This window comes from Sorex fumeus, unplaced genomic scaffold, assembly GCF_029834395.1.
Source record: "Sorex fumeus unplaced genomic scaffold, SorFum_2.1 ptg000095l, whole genome shotgun sequence".
NCBI lineage: Eukaryota > Metazoa > Chordata > Mammalia > Eulipotyphla > Soricidae > Sorex > Sorex fumeus.
This window is the reverse complement of record NW_026606152.1, coordinates 17,044,276-17,060,451: the sequence shown is the minus strand read 5'-3', so window position 1 is coordinate 17,060,451 and position 16,176 is coordinate 17,044,276. Positions and strand designations below refer to the sequence as shown.

Genomic DNA, 16,176 nt, shown 5'->3' with positions numbered 1-16,176 from the left:
TGGGGGATACTTTTGATTATCATTTCAATTTCCTTGTAGTGATGGGTTCGAGTTTTCAAAATCTTCTTGGTTCAGCCTTGGGAGGTAATTGGAATCCAGTAATTTATCAATTTATTCAAGATTCTCTCATTTCCTGCTGTAAAGATTCTCAAAATAATCTCTGATGATCCTATGGATTTTGTAGTTTCTATTATGATGTCCCCCTTTGCATTTCTGATTCGGTTTATTAGGATTCTTTCTCTTTTCTTCTTTGTGAGTTCTGCTAGTGGTTTATCGATCTTATTTATTTTCTCAAAGAACCATCTCTTGCTTTTGTTGGTCTACTGGATTGTATTTTGGGATTATATCTCATTGAATTCTGCTCCAGGTTTTATTATTTCTTTCCTCCTGGCTAGTTTGGACTCCTTTTCTTGGTATTTTCCAAAATCTTGAGCTGTAAGTTATTTTTGTAGGCCCTTTCTATCTTCCAGTTGAATTCTGGCAGAGCTATAAACTTTCCTCTTAGAACTGCTTTTGCTCTGTCCCACACGTTCTGATAGTTCCTCGTTATCATTTTTTTCTGGAATCTTTTTATTTCCTCTTTGATTTCTTCTCTAAGCCAATGGTTGTTCATTATTTCCCTCAAATAAAATATTTTCTTGCCGAGTTTTTGTCTGTTTGATCTATTGAGAAGTGAGAAAGTACTGTTGAAATCTCCATCTAGTATTGTGTTGCTATCAATGTTTTTCTTTAAGTCTATTAGAAGTTGTTTTTACGTATTTTGCTGGTATGTCATTAGGAGCATATACATTGAGGAGGGTGAGTTCTTTCTGATGTACATATCCCATGATCATTAAGAAATGACCTTCACTGTCTCTTATAACCTTTAGCCTGTAGTCCACGTGGTCTGATACTAGTATGGCCACTGCAGCTTTTTGGAGGTGTTCTTTTCTTGAAGAATTGTTTTCCAGCCTTTGACTTTGAGCCCATGGTTGCTTTGATTATTCAGATATTTTTCTTGCAGGCAGCAGAATGTTGGGTTCAGTTTTCTATTTCATCCTGGCATCCTGTGCCTCTGAATTGGTGTACTTAGTCCATTGACATTGAGAGAGATCATTGTGATGGGGATTTTTGCTATCTTTATGTCGAAATTTTGAGTATTTGTGGGGCTTGTCTTAGCTTAAAGTAGCCCTGTTAATTCTTAATGCAACAAAAATATGGAACACTTTACAAGTTGGCCTGTCATCTCTGTGTAAGGATCATGCTAATCTCTATATCATTTCAATTTTAGTATATGTGTTGCCAAACTGAGTATAAGAGCTGATTTTTTTCCCCTATTTTTCTCTTCTGATTTCTTTGAGTGTTGTCCTTACACACTCCTATGGCAGACAGTGATTCCCAATCTAGGAAGGTATTTCAAAGCAGCTTGAAGTGATAAATTTAGAACATTAATGTCACAGAAGGAAAAGTCTGGTTTTTACCATATTATCTTTTACCATACCCAGGGCATAAGTTTTGCAAAATAATTCTTGTGGAAGATGGTGTATCAGTCTTGTTTAATGCTCTACCCTGAAACCTTCATTAAGAAAATTAAACTGGAGCCTTTTGATATTCTCACCTCGGTCCCGTGTACATCTCCAGAAAACGGTGGATTGCGTTGTCCGCAATTTGACCACCTTGAAAGTAAGTAGGATTTTTCTCCTGAAGGAAGAGGTGAGAAGCATATTGATGATTTCATTCCACCTTATTACAAGCTAAACTTGAAGGGAAGGTGAGACTCATGAGGCTCCTGTAAAGGACATAAAAGGGGTCTCAATGTAGTTTAATGGCCAAGACACATTAACAACACAGATGACTCAAAGTAACCTGTGTGCATCTTTGTGTGTATAGTGAGTTTTATATCTACTCATAGTGATTCTCAGTCATTCCACATGGGCAAAACAGACCTGTAATTAAATATCTAGTTCCCTGAGCAGAATGGGCTTTCTTAGGTGATTGAACATGTGTGTAATATTTTATTACTAAGCACATACAACTGTTTGAATGATGTGTACTTTTCGATCTAAAATTAAGTCTAAATATCTCTGAAATGACAGTCTCCTGACGCCGCACCTGGCTTTCCTCACCAGGGCCCCTTGGAGGGTGTGGGTTGTGTTTCCCTCACCACCCCGAGCAGAGATCTGACAGCTGAAGACCTCTGCAACCAGCAATAGGTATGCTTAAGACCACTCTCACCACACTTGAAGGAGCCTCATGCATGAAGAACTGGCAGAGGAACCCAGGTGTGCAGGACCCGGGGCTGAGATATTCAAGTCTGCTCGGACCAAGAATGGGCCTCCTCCATCCAGATCCCCCATCTTCCAGTAGCTAAGGTTTACACCCCCAGACTGCCTCTGGAGCCATGTAATCCCATCAATGGCCAAGATCCAGAGACTGGATCTTGTTGATAAGACAACAACTCATATTGTCCAGTTCTCTTTCTCGGAGAACATGGCAGGTTACCAAGCATATCTTGCCTACATGGCAGAGACTGGCAAGCTACCCGTGGTGTATTCTATATGCCAAAACCCAGAAACAATGAAGTATCTCATTTCCCTGACCGTGAAAAAACCTCCAATGTGGTACTTGCTAAAATCTGAGGGCTACGACGAATGGAGATGTAACTGGTGCCTGCTCAAGGAAATCGTTCTCCACCACCAATGATACCAGTATTCCTCCCACCATGCTCCCAAACGTGCCTTTGTGGCAGGGCATTCTCTTTTGTTCTCTGGGGCCATGGCATGCCAGAGAGCCACTTGTGGTGGGCAACTCATGGTCTTGGCTGGCAGGACGAATGGGCTGGTTTCACCCCTCACCCCCAATCCCACGAGGCTGTAGTTGCCCTGTCACCCTAGCTCATACCTGGCTGTCCAATAGTCTCTGAGGTGGTGGGAATCGTGCCGCCAGTGGGGAGAAAGGCAGAAGCGACAAATACCCTTTCCCACCTGAGGGAGAATGGTGCCGTAGCTTAATGCATAGTTCAGTCACATTTCTGCCAAAAGCCTCTGGGTTCTGAATTGGATCCACGTGCGTCTGGTGCTGTGGTCGTGCCGGATAGGCTCTTGAGGGGGTCAAATCGTGATCTTGGTGGGGCAGAAAGAATGACTCTATGGTCTACTTTTGTCATGCATCTCCCAACCAATGCAGGTCCTCCAAATACCATTTAGTGGGTGTTCTGACCTCTATCTGAGCTGCCTTTCCCCACAGCATGTGATGCCGGCTTCCAGGGCCTGGAGCATACCTCCTAGTCCTTATCACTCTATTCTTGGGTATTAGTCTCTCATTCTGTTACTTTATATTCCACAGATGAGTACAACCTTTCAATGTCCATCCATATCTTTCTGACTCATTTCATTTTCTATGTTGATCCACTTTATGCAAATTTCATGACTTCTTCTTTTCTAACAGCTGCATAGTATTCCACTGTGTAGATGAAACAAAGTGTTATTAACAAGTCATCTGTTCTTGGGCACTAGGTTTTTTTTTCCCCAGATTTTGGCTATTGTGAACAGTGCAGCAATGAACATACAAGTGCAGATGTCATTTCGGCTGTACTTTTTTGCCTCTCCAGGCTATATTTCCAGGAGTGATATTGCTGGGTCAAATGGGAGCTCAATTTCTAGTATTCGGAGAACCGTTCATACTGTTTTCCAAAATGGCTGAACCTGTTCGCATTTCCACCAGCAGTGAAGGAGAGTCCCTTTTTCCCCACATCCATGGCAACACCGGTAGCTTTTGTTCTTTTGGATGTGGGTCAGTTTCAGTGGTGTGAGGTGATATCTCTTTGTTGGTTGGACCTGCATTTCCCTGATGATTAGTGATGAAGAGCATTTTTCATGTGCCTTTTGGCCATTCGGTATCTTCTTTGAGAAAGTTACTGTTCATTTCATCATCCCATTTTCTGATGGGGTTGCATGATTTCTTCTTGTAGAGTTCAACAAGTGCCTTGTATATCGTTGATATCAACCCCTTATTACATAGGCATTGGGTGAATATCCTTTCCCATTCTGTAGATTGTCTTTGTATTCTGGTCACTGTTTCTTTTGAGGTGCAGAAGCTACTTAATTTAAGATAGTCCCCTTTGTTCATCTCTGTTTTCACTTTTCTGGCCAGTGGCATGTTATCTTTGAAGATACCTTTAGCTTCAATGTCGTGGACGGTTTTGCCCACCTTGTCTTCAATGTACCTGATGAATTCTGTTCTGATGTTGAGGTCTTTGACCCATTTTCATCTGACTTTTGTGCTTTCTGTTAGGTAGAGGTTTGAGCCCATTTTATTGCATGTCGCTGTCCAGTTTTTCCAGCACCGTTTGTTAAAGAAGTCTTTCTTGCTCCACTTCACAATTATTGCTCCCTTATCAAAGATTAGATGAACATATATTTGAAGGTGTGTGTCAGTATATTCAATGATGTTCCATTGGTCGGCGGCTCTGCCTTTGTTCCAGTACCATGCTGTTTTAATTATTATCGCTTTGTAGTAGAGTTTGAGGTTGGGGAAGGTGAGGCCTCCCATCGTCTTTGTCCCAAGAATTGCTTTAGCTATTCGTGGGCGTTTGTTGTTCCATATGAATTTCAGGAGTGATTGATAAACTTCTTTGAAGAATATTATGGGTATCTTTATAGGGATCACATTGAATTTGTACAATGCCTTGGGGAGTATTGTCATTTTGACAATGTTAATTCTCCCAATACATAAGCAGGAGATATGTTTCCATTTCTTCGTTTCCTCTTATTTTCTGTTGTATAGGTCCTTTACTTCCTTAGTTAAGGTGATTCTGAGATACTTGATTTTCTGAGGCATGATTGTGAATGGGTTGCTTTCTTCATGTCACTTTCTTCTCTCTCATTATTTGCATATAGAAAAGCCATAGACTTTTAGGTATTCATTTTATAGCCTGCAACTTTTCCATATAAATCTCTTGTTTCTAGGAGTTTTTTGGTAGAGGTTTTAGAATTCTCTAAATATAGTATCACATCTTCTGTGAATAGTGAGAGCCTGATTTCTACTTTTCCTACATGACTGCCCTTAATATATTTTTTATATAACTCCTATTGCAAGTACTTCCAGTACTATATTCAACAGAAGTGCCAAAATGAATTTTTTTCTTTTTGGGTCACACCCTGCGATGCTCAGGAGTTATTCCTGGTTCATGCACTCAGGAATTACTCCTGGCGGTACTCGAGGGACCATATGGGATGCTGGGAATCGAACTTAGTTTGGTTGCGTGCAAGGCAAACGTCCTACCCCCTGTGCTATTGCTCCAGCCCCCAAAATGAATTTTTACTAAACACTTTCTATCTGTAAATTTCTATGCTAAGAACAGTGGTATAAACGGTGATATCTGAGAAATTTACAAGTAGATTATGAAGACAGATAATATAAAGAATTTCTTTGTATGAATTTCCAGAATGTGTAGCTTTTATTAAATATATTAAGAATGAACCGGAGGTCTTGATTATACCATGAAAATGATTTCCCTGTTAGAAGTTACCCTTCTAAAATGCAATAAAGTGACACATTTTGAAAATGTTGATTATTCCTTCATTAATTCAATGAATATTTATTAGTCTGGGGGTGCAGTGCCTCCAGGAAGTCAACCTGCACGCTCGAGGTGAGTGTATCTACAGTCTATTGGTGCCATCATGCTGCCTGATAACCCCAGATTTCCACTGTGCCTCTGGCTGGATCCCAACACCTCAGGAATAAGTTTCCAAAGAAATTAAACTCCCAAAAGATATGAGGGAGTCATGTTCACAAACCACCCCTGGCTCAGCTATACAAGCTAATGTATTGGTCTTGCTTAAGTGACCCATAAATAAATCTTGAAAGAGATCAAAAGTCACAGTTAACCTTGGACCTGCACACGGCAGAAGACACTAGGGTAAATCGGAGGGAGGCAGGTTAGTTTGTTGCCCACGCAACCAGAACTCAGGGCAGCCACTTGCTCCCACAAACCAAAATCTCTACCATGCCCTAGTCTCATTACATCGTCTCAGGATGGATTTCACTGAAATATAACAGCTGAAATTTCGGATATGCGGGTTTTGTGACTGAAATCTCTAGGCTTTCTCTGAGTCAGGATGGGCAGCCCACCCTCACTGCCTTGTACTTATGGAAGCCTCAGCAGTCATGTTCATACCTCAAAGCAACTCCAGCCTTACCTTCCTGATAAAAATACTAAATTCCGGGGCTGAAGCGATAGCACAGTGGGTAGGGTGTTTGCCTTACATGCTGCCGACCCGGGTTCGAATATCAGCATCCCATATGATTCCTTGAGCTCGGCCAGGAGTAATTCCTGAGTGCAGAGCCAGGAATAACTCCTGAGCATCGCCGGATGTGACCCCCCAATAAAAATACTAAATTCCTTAAACAAACATGATGACCTCTTAGTACCTGTATGAGAACCATAATGCACAAAATTAAAAGGAGAGAGAAAGAATTTAAAGAGCCTGCCATAGAGACAGGCTGGGGGTGGGGTAGGGTGTTGGGGGATGTTGTAGGGAACCAGGGACATTGGTGGTTGGAAATTCACACTAGTGGAGGGAAGCATGTTGGATCGTTGTGTGACTGGAAGCAAATTATGAATAGATTTGTATTGGTCTATCTCACAGATATTCAATAAAAATTTAAAAATATATATCCTTAATTGGTATCTCAGACTACTGTTAGAACTTTAAAAACCAGCATATCCATTTTTGTGTTCAGTAGAAAAAAAAATGTTACTCACCTGTAGGTGCCAATAGCTTGAAGAATGCTAAACCCAAAGATACATCAATGCTGGCCTCTGGCATGAATACTGTAATTGGAGTTATGTTATGTTTTAGAATCAGTTCATGGACAAGAAGTCAAGAGAAGCAGTGGCAAAGAGCAACAATGTTGAATGGATAATGTTTGAGGAGCTTGCAAGGGAGGCGGAAAGATTTGGCATGAGAAGAGGGAAAAAAACGAAGAGTTAAGTATTAATAAGTATCATGACAAAATGAAAGGGAGGTCATTTTTTGGCAATCGTCACACTCTGTTGAGCTTTTGGTGAGGATAAGTATTAGAAAGTATCTTTCCCATTTAGTGGTAAAAAGGTAATTTGATGGGTACATTTAAAAATTACTTTAAAAATTAGAATCACCAAGAGATACACAGTTACAAGGTTGCTCATAATTGAGTTTCAGTCATATAATGTTCTAGCACCCTTCCAGTAAAATGGGGGTGTTTTTGAAGGAATATCCGTGGTGCGAAGACTAGGGCATCTGAATCTTAACACATTTCACCAAATATATGATCTGTACTCACATGATTTACACTCTCTCCCCTGATCTTTGATTTACGTTTTCATGCAATATTTCCTTGTGAAACTCACCAGAAGTGAGTGTCCCTATTTTAGACAAGTACATGTTTCTCTGACATTATATATGTATATATATATATATATATATTTGTGTTCACTGTAGGAAAAATATATTACTCACCTTTGTGCCAATATCTTGAAGAATGCTAAACCCAAAGATACATCAATGACTGTCTTTGGCCTGAATACTGTAATTGCAGCTATGTTATGTTTTAGAATCCGTTCGTGGACAAGACTTCAAGAGGAGCAGTGGCAAAGTTGCATTAATGTTGAATGGATAATGTTTGAGGAGCTTGCAAGGGAGGCGGAAAGATTTGGCATGAGAAGAGGGAAAAAAACGAAGAGTTAAGTATTAATAAGTATCATGACAAAATGAAAGGGAGGTCATTTTTTGGCAATCGTCACACTCTGTTGAGCTTTTGGTGAGGATAAGTATTAGAAAGTATCTTTCCCATTTAGTGGTAAAAAGGTAACTTTGATGGGTGTATTTAAATTTTACTTTAACTATTAGAATCACTAAGAGATACACAGTTACAAGGTTGCTCATAATTGAGTTTCAGTCATCTAATATTCTAGAACCTTTCCAGTATATTGGGGGCAGTTTTGAAGGAATATCCCTGGTGCGAAGACTAGGGCATCTGAATCTTAACACATTTCACCCAATATATGATCTGTACTCACATGATTTACACTGTCTCCCCTGCTCTTTGATTTATGTTTTCATGCAATATTTCCTTGTGAAACTCACCTCAAGTGAGGCTCCCTATTTAAGACAAGTACATGTTTCTGGGGCATTACATATTTTTTGGTTGCTGGGAGAGTCTCTAAAGCAATGCTCAGGAGGTGTGGGGGCCCCACAGGTAATTCTCAGAAAACGTGTCCATGGTGCTTGGGGTCCTCTGAGGCTATACAGCCTTTGATACTCTGGCAATCCGGTGGTGCCGGGAGTCAAATTGAGAGCATGTGAGACAAGTTCCATAAGCACTACACTATCTCCTGCAGCCCTGGGTATTAGATTTATGTCAGCATTCCGAGGTCCTCCCTTTTGTCAGAAAGCAGAGACTTGTGCAGGAAAAAGTGGAAGAGACCTTAGGGTTTAGCTAGGTTGACTGAGTAGAAGGTGATACCATTAAGATTGGAACAGAAAGTAAAAGTAAAACAAGAGAAACATCTAACAATAGCAAAGAGGGCTATAGTACTCAAAAAGTTTAGAAACAGGCACATTGGCAAGTAGTTTTAAAAAGCATCCAGGAGAGAATATAGTATTGTGAGTGAACGAATCTACTCTAAGGATTCATCTCATCCTTGAAATGTAAAAGGACAATGTGTTACAGTTACAAATTTACAAATAAGATATATACCATCATATATTTCATCATATATTTCTGCTGTGTTCCTATGCTTTACCAAGTATTATTCTAATTTTTAAATTTACTTTAATCATTAAAAGAGTATTTCCCTACATTAATCTTTTTAATGAAATGTTTCATTAAAAATGTTTTTTAAAAAATTATTTAAAATGATTTATTAAAATGTTATTTAAAAAAGAAACATGTGGGCCACATAGTTAGTGCTATATGTAGAGGGTTTGTATGCAGCGAATCTGAGTTCAATCCCCAGAATCCTGAGCCTTCCAGAAGTGATCTCTGCATACAGAGTCAAAAGTGAGCCCAGAACACATATGGGTGCGCTCCATTCGCCACAAAAAAGGAAGAAAAGAAAAACATATAACTGATTCTTGAGTAACATAAAGGTTAAGGGTGCTAATTCCTATATAACTTTTGAAAGTCCCCAAACTTAATAGTCTGCTATTGACCAAGAAGATGGTTTTTTAATAGTATTTACTTACATTGTCTAAGTAGTGATATGTGTGGTATGGAAATCTGTACATTTTGATACATTTTAAAAAATTAAAATGCATTTTCTAATGGACTTTATAATACATTTGTAGTTTATAGTAATAAGTGATAAATTATATTTCTTTTTTGGGGGGTATTTGGGCCATAGTATGTGGTGCTTGGGACTTCTGACTCTGTGCTCAAGGGTTATTCCTGGTGGAGCCAGCCATTAATTTGGGTTGACTGTGTGCATGGTAATTGCTTTAACCCCTATACTAAGTCTGGGGTCCAATCAAATAAATTATCTGCATATATTTTATACATTCATGGCATACTTTTTCTTAGATTTTTTGATATATCTAGGATATATTGATCATCTTTAGGAAAAGATATTACCTGATTTTTAAATATTTGTAATTTGTGGGGAAATTTTAATTTCTCATTTTAATTTGTGCTCTTTGTCTACTAGTGAGCTTGAAAATTGTTCTTGTGTGGTACTACATGGAAAATAGTATGCTAAGCGAAATGAGTCAGAAAGAGAGGGACAGACATAGAAAGGTTGCATTCATCTGGGTAACATAAAGTAACAAAATAAGAGACTAACACCCAAGAACAGCTGTGATAAATACCAGGTTGTTCACTCCATGGCTTAGAGGCCAGCTGCATTCTCTAGGGGTAAAGGCAGCACAGATAGAGAAGGGAGCACCCAATAAAGGGTGCTGGGAAGATCTGCCCAGGAAGGGAGATGCTTGCTTAAAGTAGTCTATGAACGGAACATGATTGCCACCCAGTGTCTCTTCTGCAGACCACAGCAACCAAAAGGAGAGATAGAACAAAAGGGAGTGCCCTACCAAAGAGGCAGAGTGGGATGGGGATGGGGTTTGGGTAGGATACTGGGATTGTTTGGAGTGGAGAATGGGCACTGGTGGTGGGATGGGACCCAGTCATTGTATAACTGAAACCCAAGCACAACAACTAGTAAGTCTACAGCTGTACCTCATGGTGGTTCACTAAAGAAGCAAAAAAAAAAAAAAAATTAAAAAAAAGGAAATTGCTCTTGTGTTTACTAGTCATTTACACTTCTTTCAATACAGATTATATGATCATAGTTTATGCTTATTTTTTCTATACAAGTTTACTAGCTAAATACTGATTTATTTCACAGCACTAATTTATTAAAAACATTCATTCTTTGCCTATCATATTAATTGCCAGAATTTGTTGGTTTTACTTGTTTTTTGATCACGTAATTTGAATTTTAAACTTTTCTTTCAGATTGCAAAATTTTGACACAAATGAGCATATGTTTTTCATTATCTTCTACAGTTTTAAACTGAGAACAACTGTTTGTTTTGTACAAATAAGATACCTGTGCATTTTCAATTTCTTCTCATTATATTTACATTTTAACATATCTCGATTCATCTACAACTTATCATAGTAAGTGTTGTCATATTGAAAGAAACCACCATTTTTTTTCAATCATAGCACTGTAGCACTATGCTCCCGCGATGCCTCAATTCGCTCAAGCAGGAACCAGTAACATCTTACAAGAAATTGTGAGACTTGTTGCCACTGTTTTTGGCCTATCGAATACGTCATGGCTAGCTTGCCAAGCTTTTGCTTTATGGACAAGATACTCTGGGTAGCTTGAAGGGCAGAGGAATCGGAATCAGGATTGGCCTCCTGTAAGGCAAATGCCCTACCCGCTGTGCTTTAAACGTTATATAAAATATACTAGTAATACCAAATGTTGTTTCTTTAACAGTGCAATATAAACGATTTTTTAGTAATTTTCTTGATTTATTAATGAAATATGTAAGCTCTTGAGTATAATGGGAGTATTTTTCTAACAGAAGAGTTTGACGAAGGTGAAACTGTTATAACTGTCTTATAGGATTCCATTTCCTTAGCCTGCTTCATTCTGCATCTCTCTCTATCCAATCCGGTCTTCTTCTTGGGAATCTGACCTCCTGATTGGCTAGCCTCTACCTTTCAACTGCCTACTTTATGACATCATTCTCCCACCCATCCAACTACCAACTGGTAGAATCTTGGGGTTCCCATGCAGTTGTTTGTAAACAAATTTGAATCATCATGGCAAGTGACCAGTGACCAATCACCAATCACCAGTGACCAGTCATCTGTACTGGACACTAGTGGTCTTAAGCCGCTTCAGTGTTCAGACGTACTCTCGTACCGTCTCCTCTTCTCGTCTACCTTTCATCGGTATTTCCTCTTCTCTGACCATGGCAGGTAAGGAATAATACATTTCAACACTTTTCATTAGATATATCATCCCTAAACTTAGCAGTAAAATAAAAACAACATGTAGTAATGAAAGAAAGTATTCAAGTAGAATTTTATAAGCCTCATTTTAGCTTGACTTGGACATTTGCTGTGTGATTTTAGACATTGGCTTTCGTTCTCTCATATACAAAGTGCTTTTGCTCATTGATTACATTATATTTTAGAAATGTTTACAAGCTCAAATACACACATATATATATATATATATGTATGAGTGTTGATTCTCTGTGTTTCTTTTTCCTTTTAATAGTGAATTTTACATTATATCCATTGAAAAAATATAAATCAGATACAGTATTTTTATAGAAACAGAAAATGTAGATGCTGTGGAAACTGTTAATATATACTAGAATGTTTTCTCTGTAATGGTCTCTCCACTTGTATTTATACTTCAGTATTTTAAATATAGTGCCATTACACAGTAATAATCATTGATCTATGAGTTTTCTATTTAAACCAGGTATTAAGAAAATATGGGGCATGGGGAAGGTGTGGAGTGCTGAGTGGTAGAGAGGCAAGCCCTCAAAGGTAAGAAAGTTTGGGATCACTTTCTTCAAATATTGACCAATAGAATCCAAGACGATATGAGGGAGAATAAAATAGGAAAGAAAGAAAGAAAGAAAGAAAGAAAGAAAGAAAGAAAGAAAGAAAGAAAGAAAGAATATAGACAGCGATTATCAAGGAAGGGGAAAATGTTTGAACAGAATGTTGAAGAGAACCAAAGATTTAAAATCAAAAAAGAAAGAATACATATTAAATATTCTGAGATAAATACACTGAGAACAAGTCAAAGCAATTTACTTAAAAAAATACCAGGACTAGAAAGTATACTATGCCTTGAATAGGGTACCATAAGAAAAGCAGTTTTTCAGAAAGCCATCCTTGCTGGCTTTTTTCCTTATTATCTCTTAGAACACAGTACATGGTACTTGGCAATTTGGCATATAAACCTGCTTCAGAAGTGATGCTTCCCATAAATACCTAATAGTGCTTATTTAAGGCGGTGGAAGAAAACGGAATCTTCAATGGTTTTATTACGTTCTGGTTTTTAAGTACATGTACTCGCTGCCCTTTAAATTAAAAAAAAATGGTATATTTTAACTTGAATCAGGAGATTTGATTCATTTGTGTGGTAAGTAGGTTCCAGGTTAAAGGTGCTTGTCATATTTACAAATATTATTTCATGTGATTTTTTCTTCCTTACATGAGAATATTTTGATAATAGTCAACTTCTGTTTTTAGATCCTAAGAGGACATAGAAAAATCAAGTCTCACATGTCTAGTTGCATATTTTTGTCATATTTGTGAATTCTGAGTTTTCCTACATTAAAGATATTTTATTGGATTTGGTGCTCATTTATTAAACATTGAGAAGAGCGTTTTCCTGACTGAAAAAGATAATTCTAATCTAGGTGTTGAAATTAAATTTGTAATATTTTGTGATCACTTTTTAAATGAACTTTTGTGTTTCTTGTGTGATCAAGTGAAATCCTATGCTATGTTTAACAGGTATTGTTTGCTGGTTAATATTCAAAGATATTGATGAGAATAATTTTTTTGTACTTTTGAAGTTTCTTTCTGTATTTTACTCATTTAAAACATTTCTTGTCTATGAAATACAATCACATTTATTCCTATTTTCTTTTTGTTATGCAGTTACTGGTAAATCTTTTCTGTTTGATGGACTGGTAAAGTGTGCACTCAAAAATCACCTTCTATTCCATTTTTTGGCTAGGTTTTTTTCTAAAATAGAATAGACTCTTCATATTGTATATGTGGAACAATTTATTAATAACCTTATTGGACTGTTTTATTTGGTTTTGTTTGAGACCACATCCACTGTTATTCAGGGCTTACTCTTGGGTCTGCTCTCAATAACTTACTGTACTATGCTGCTTGCTACAGAGCCCAGATTTCATTGATATCTATATACTTCTTTTTCAGTTCTGTGATACATATTTTTCATTATGTTTTCTTTATACTTCCTCCTATGTAAACCACAGGAAATGGAAAAATTATATTCATGTATGCATTATTATTCTTAGAGTTATTAATAACTACATTTTAGATAAACAACTTAAGACACAGAATTTAAATAAAGTTTTCCTTCCAAAAACATTTCTTGGGAAAAACTCAAGTAGTCATTTTTGAAGTGGATCAAAACTCAGCGTAACCTTCAATGCATCAACAAGATTAAGTCATAAGTGAACCGTAAGTAACAGATATTCATTGCACAAGTCAAATGGAAACCTGATGATTACAATGGTAATAGTTGTAAAGACCCCAAATGCCTATATTAAAGTAAGGTATCTTCCTAACCATTTCTGCAAAGTAGTGATCATGCAGAGTCTTGGAAAAAAGTCCACATGCTTAGGTTCCGTAACTTGGAAATTCATAAGGGACAGAGAGATAGTACTGGAGAGGGGATGAGTCACTTGCCTTGTACACAGCCAATCTAGTTGAATCTCTGTCACTGCATACACTCTTCTGAATGTTATAAGGGGTCACTCCAGAGTGTAGAGCCAGAAAGAGCCCAAGATCATTGTCAGTTATTGGTCCAAACTATACTCCTTACCACGCCCAACAAAAATGATTGGAAAACATGAAGTCGCTTTGTCATTTCTGACCCTCAGGTTTCCTCTTGTCCAGAGAATGTTACCCATTCTCCTAGACTTCCTAGTTTGGAAAAGCTTGCCTTATAGGAAATAACATATTAGTCCATAGGAGAGCAAGCTTCAGGCATTGCTAGGGTAAGGAGAAACTATCTGTAAGCAAGAAATCCAGTTACGGACAAGATCACCTGGTTCTTCTACAGTTCTGGGTTTATTTGAGAGCACGATATCAAATATACAAAGTGCCAAAAGATTCCAGGCTTTGAATCACCCCAAATTGTTGGAATTTTGGAAACTCAATTGAGTGTTGGTACTAGAAGCATCTCAATGGCTTAAATTTTAAGTTAATATTGTTCCTCTCAGCATTGCAGGAGATTATTAGTCTCACAGAATTTTTTCATCACCCTTTTGTTCCTTACAGAAAATTTTCAAAATCCATCTGTATTGGGAACTGCCCATACTCTGCAGCTTTCCCTTCCCGTGGTGAACGATGCAGCTTCCCTAACAGGAAGTGTCTGCAATTACTCCAGATTACTGCTCCAGCTGGTAGTTCTTCTTGGCTCCTGCCCTCAGCCTCTGGCACCTCTTTCCAAAAACTGATGGATAGTGCCTAACTTTACCAACATTTCAGCACAACAATGCTATCTGGAGTGTTTAACCAGAGTCATATATCCACCTCAGCTTCTTCCTATACTAGTGTTTTGGAATGGTATAATTCAGGAAGTGCTGAAATGAAGTTTTCTATGGGAGACTTTTCTGTGACTGTCCTTGACCAAGACACCGCTGTCTCTTCCATGTCTAAGGCAGCTCGCTATGAGAGAACCCTAGATACCTACAACACGCTGTCTGTGTACCCATCACTTTCTGCCAGTCTTGTTGAGAAAACACCATCTCGGTTTCCATATCAGAGTCAAAGTCTGTCACTTCTCCCCCAGGACCGAATCCAGGTGTATTACAATCATCAAGGCTCTCTGGGAACTCTCCTTTCTGGCCTGCAGTCCTATGACTCTATGTCATACACAGGACAAAACGGCTCTGCCCCCCAAGCTTACAGCAACTCATATAGAGAAATGGTTATGGTTCTGAAGGAGGTCCAGCCGCCAAATAACCAAACACCAACCTCCTCCTCTGGAATCGACTTCTCTTTGTCTGCTCAACCCATCACAGAATCGAGTTATCAAGGTGAGTTAAACTGAGAGGAGGGAAATAAAATTCAAAAATTGGGGTCAAAAAAGAGGAAAACTGTCCAAAGACAGGTGGTATTTAAATACACTGAGATTTTTAAGTTTATGAAATGAAGTTAACTAAACTAAGTTCATGTTTACTCCCCTCACTCATTTTACAACATGTTATTTTCACACTCAACATAAGAGCTGCTAATGGAGATTGGAAGTTATGATAGCATAATGGATATCTAGGTTTCATATAACGAAACTTCAGGAGCTCACAAAGGAATGCCACATTTTTTCCCTAGTTATTTCATATATTTTTAAAATTTTTATTAGTTAAATATCATGAGGCATAGTTGTAGACTTACAAATTATTGTGCTTAGATTTCATTTATACAAAGATGTAGTACCTATCCCTCCACCAGTACCCATTCTCCACCACCAAGGATCCCACTATTCTTCCCAACACCCATCGCCCCAATCCCACCCAGCCTCTGTGGCAGGGAATGCCACATTTTACACTGTTCTAGTTCAGCAGTCCTCCAGAATTACCACACCAAAAGTAAAATACATGTCTTAAACTAGTATTTTCTTATTTTCTTAAGAAGTTTCAGAACTCTTATTGTAATGGGACCTCTTTAACTTTCCCTTCCATTAATGAACAGCAAAGGTTCTGAATACACTTGTGGTTCAGAGATTCTGTCTCAAATCATGAAACCTACAAACTGTATTTCAGCGCAAATATCATGCTGAATTAGTGCTTCATCCATACTCTTATTCTATGATATTAACGTCCTTTTATTTTTCCATGAAAGTGAATAAATTGAGAGTAAAATACATTACAATGCTAAGCTCTGTATGGCACGTATTAGTTGAAAAGACTGTAA

The 16,176-nt window shown here is 38.1% G+C and overlaps 1 pseudogene; it reads right to left on the bottom strand.

The window, feature by feature from the left end:
• Positions 1-1,190: 1,190 nt before the first annotated feature.
• LOC130040955 (uncharacterized) lies at positions 1,191-1,287 on the bottom strand (annotated as a pseudogene).
• Between the last annotated feature and the right edge of the window lie 14,889 nt (positions 1,288-16,176).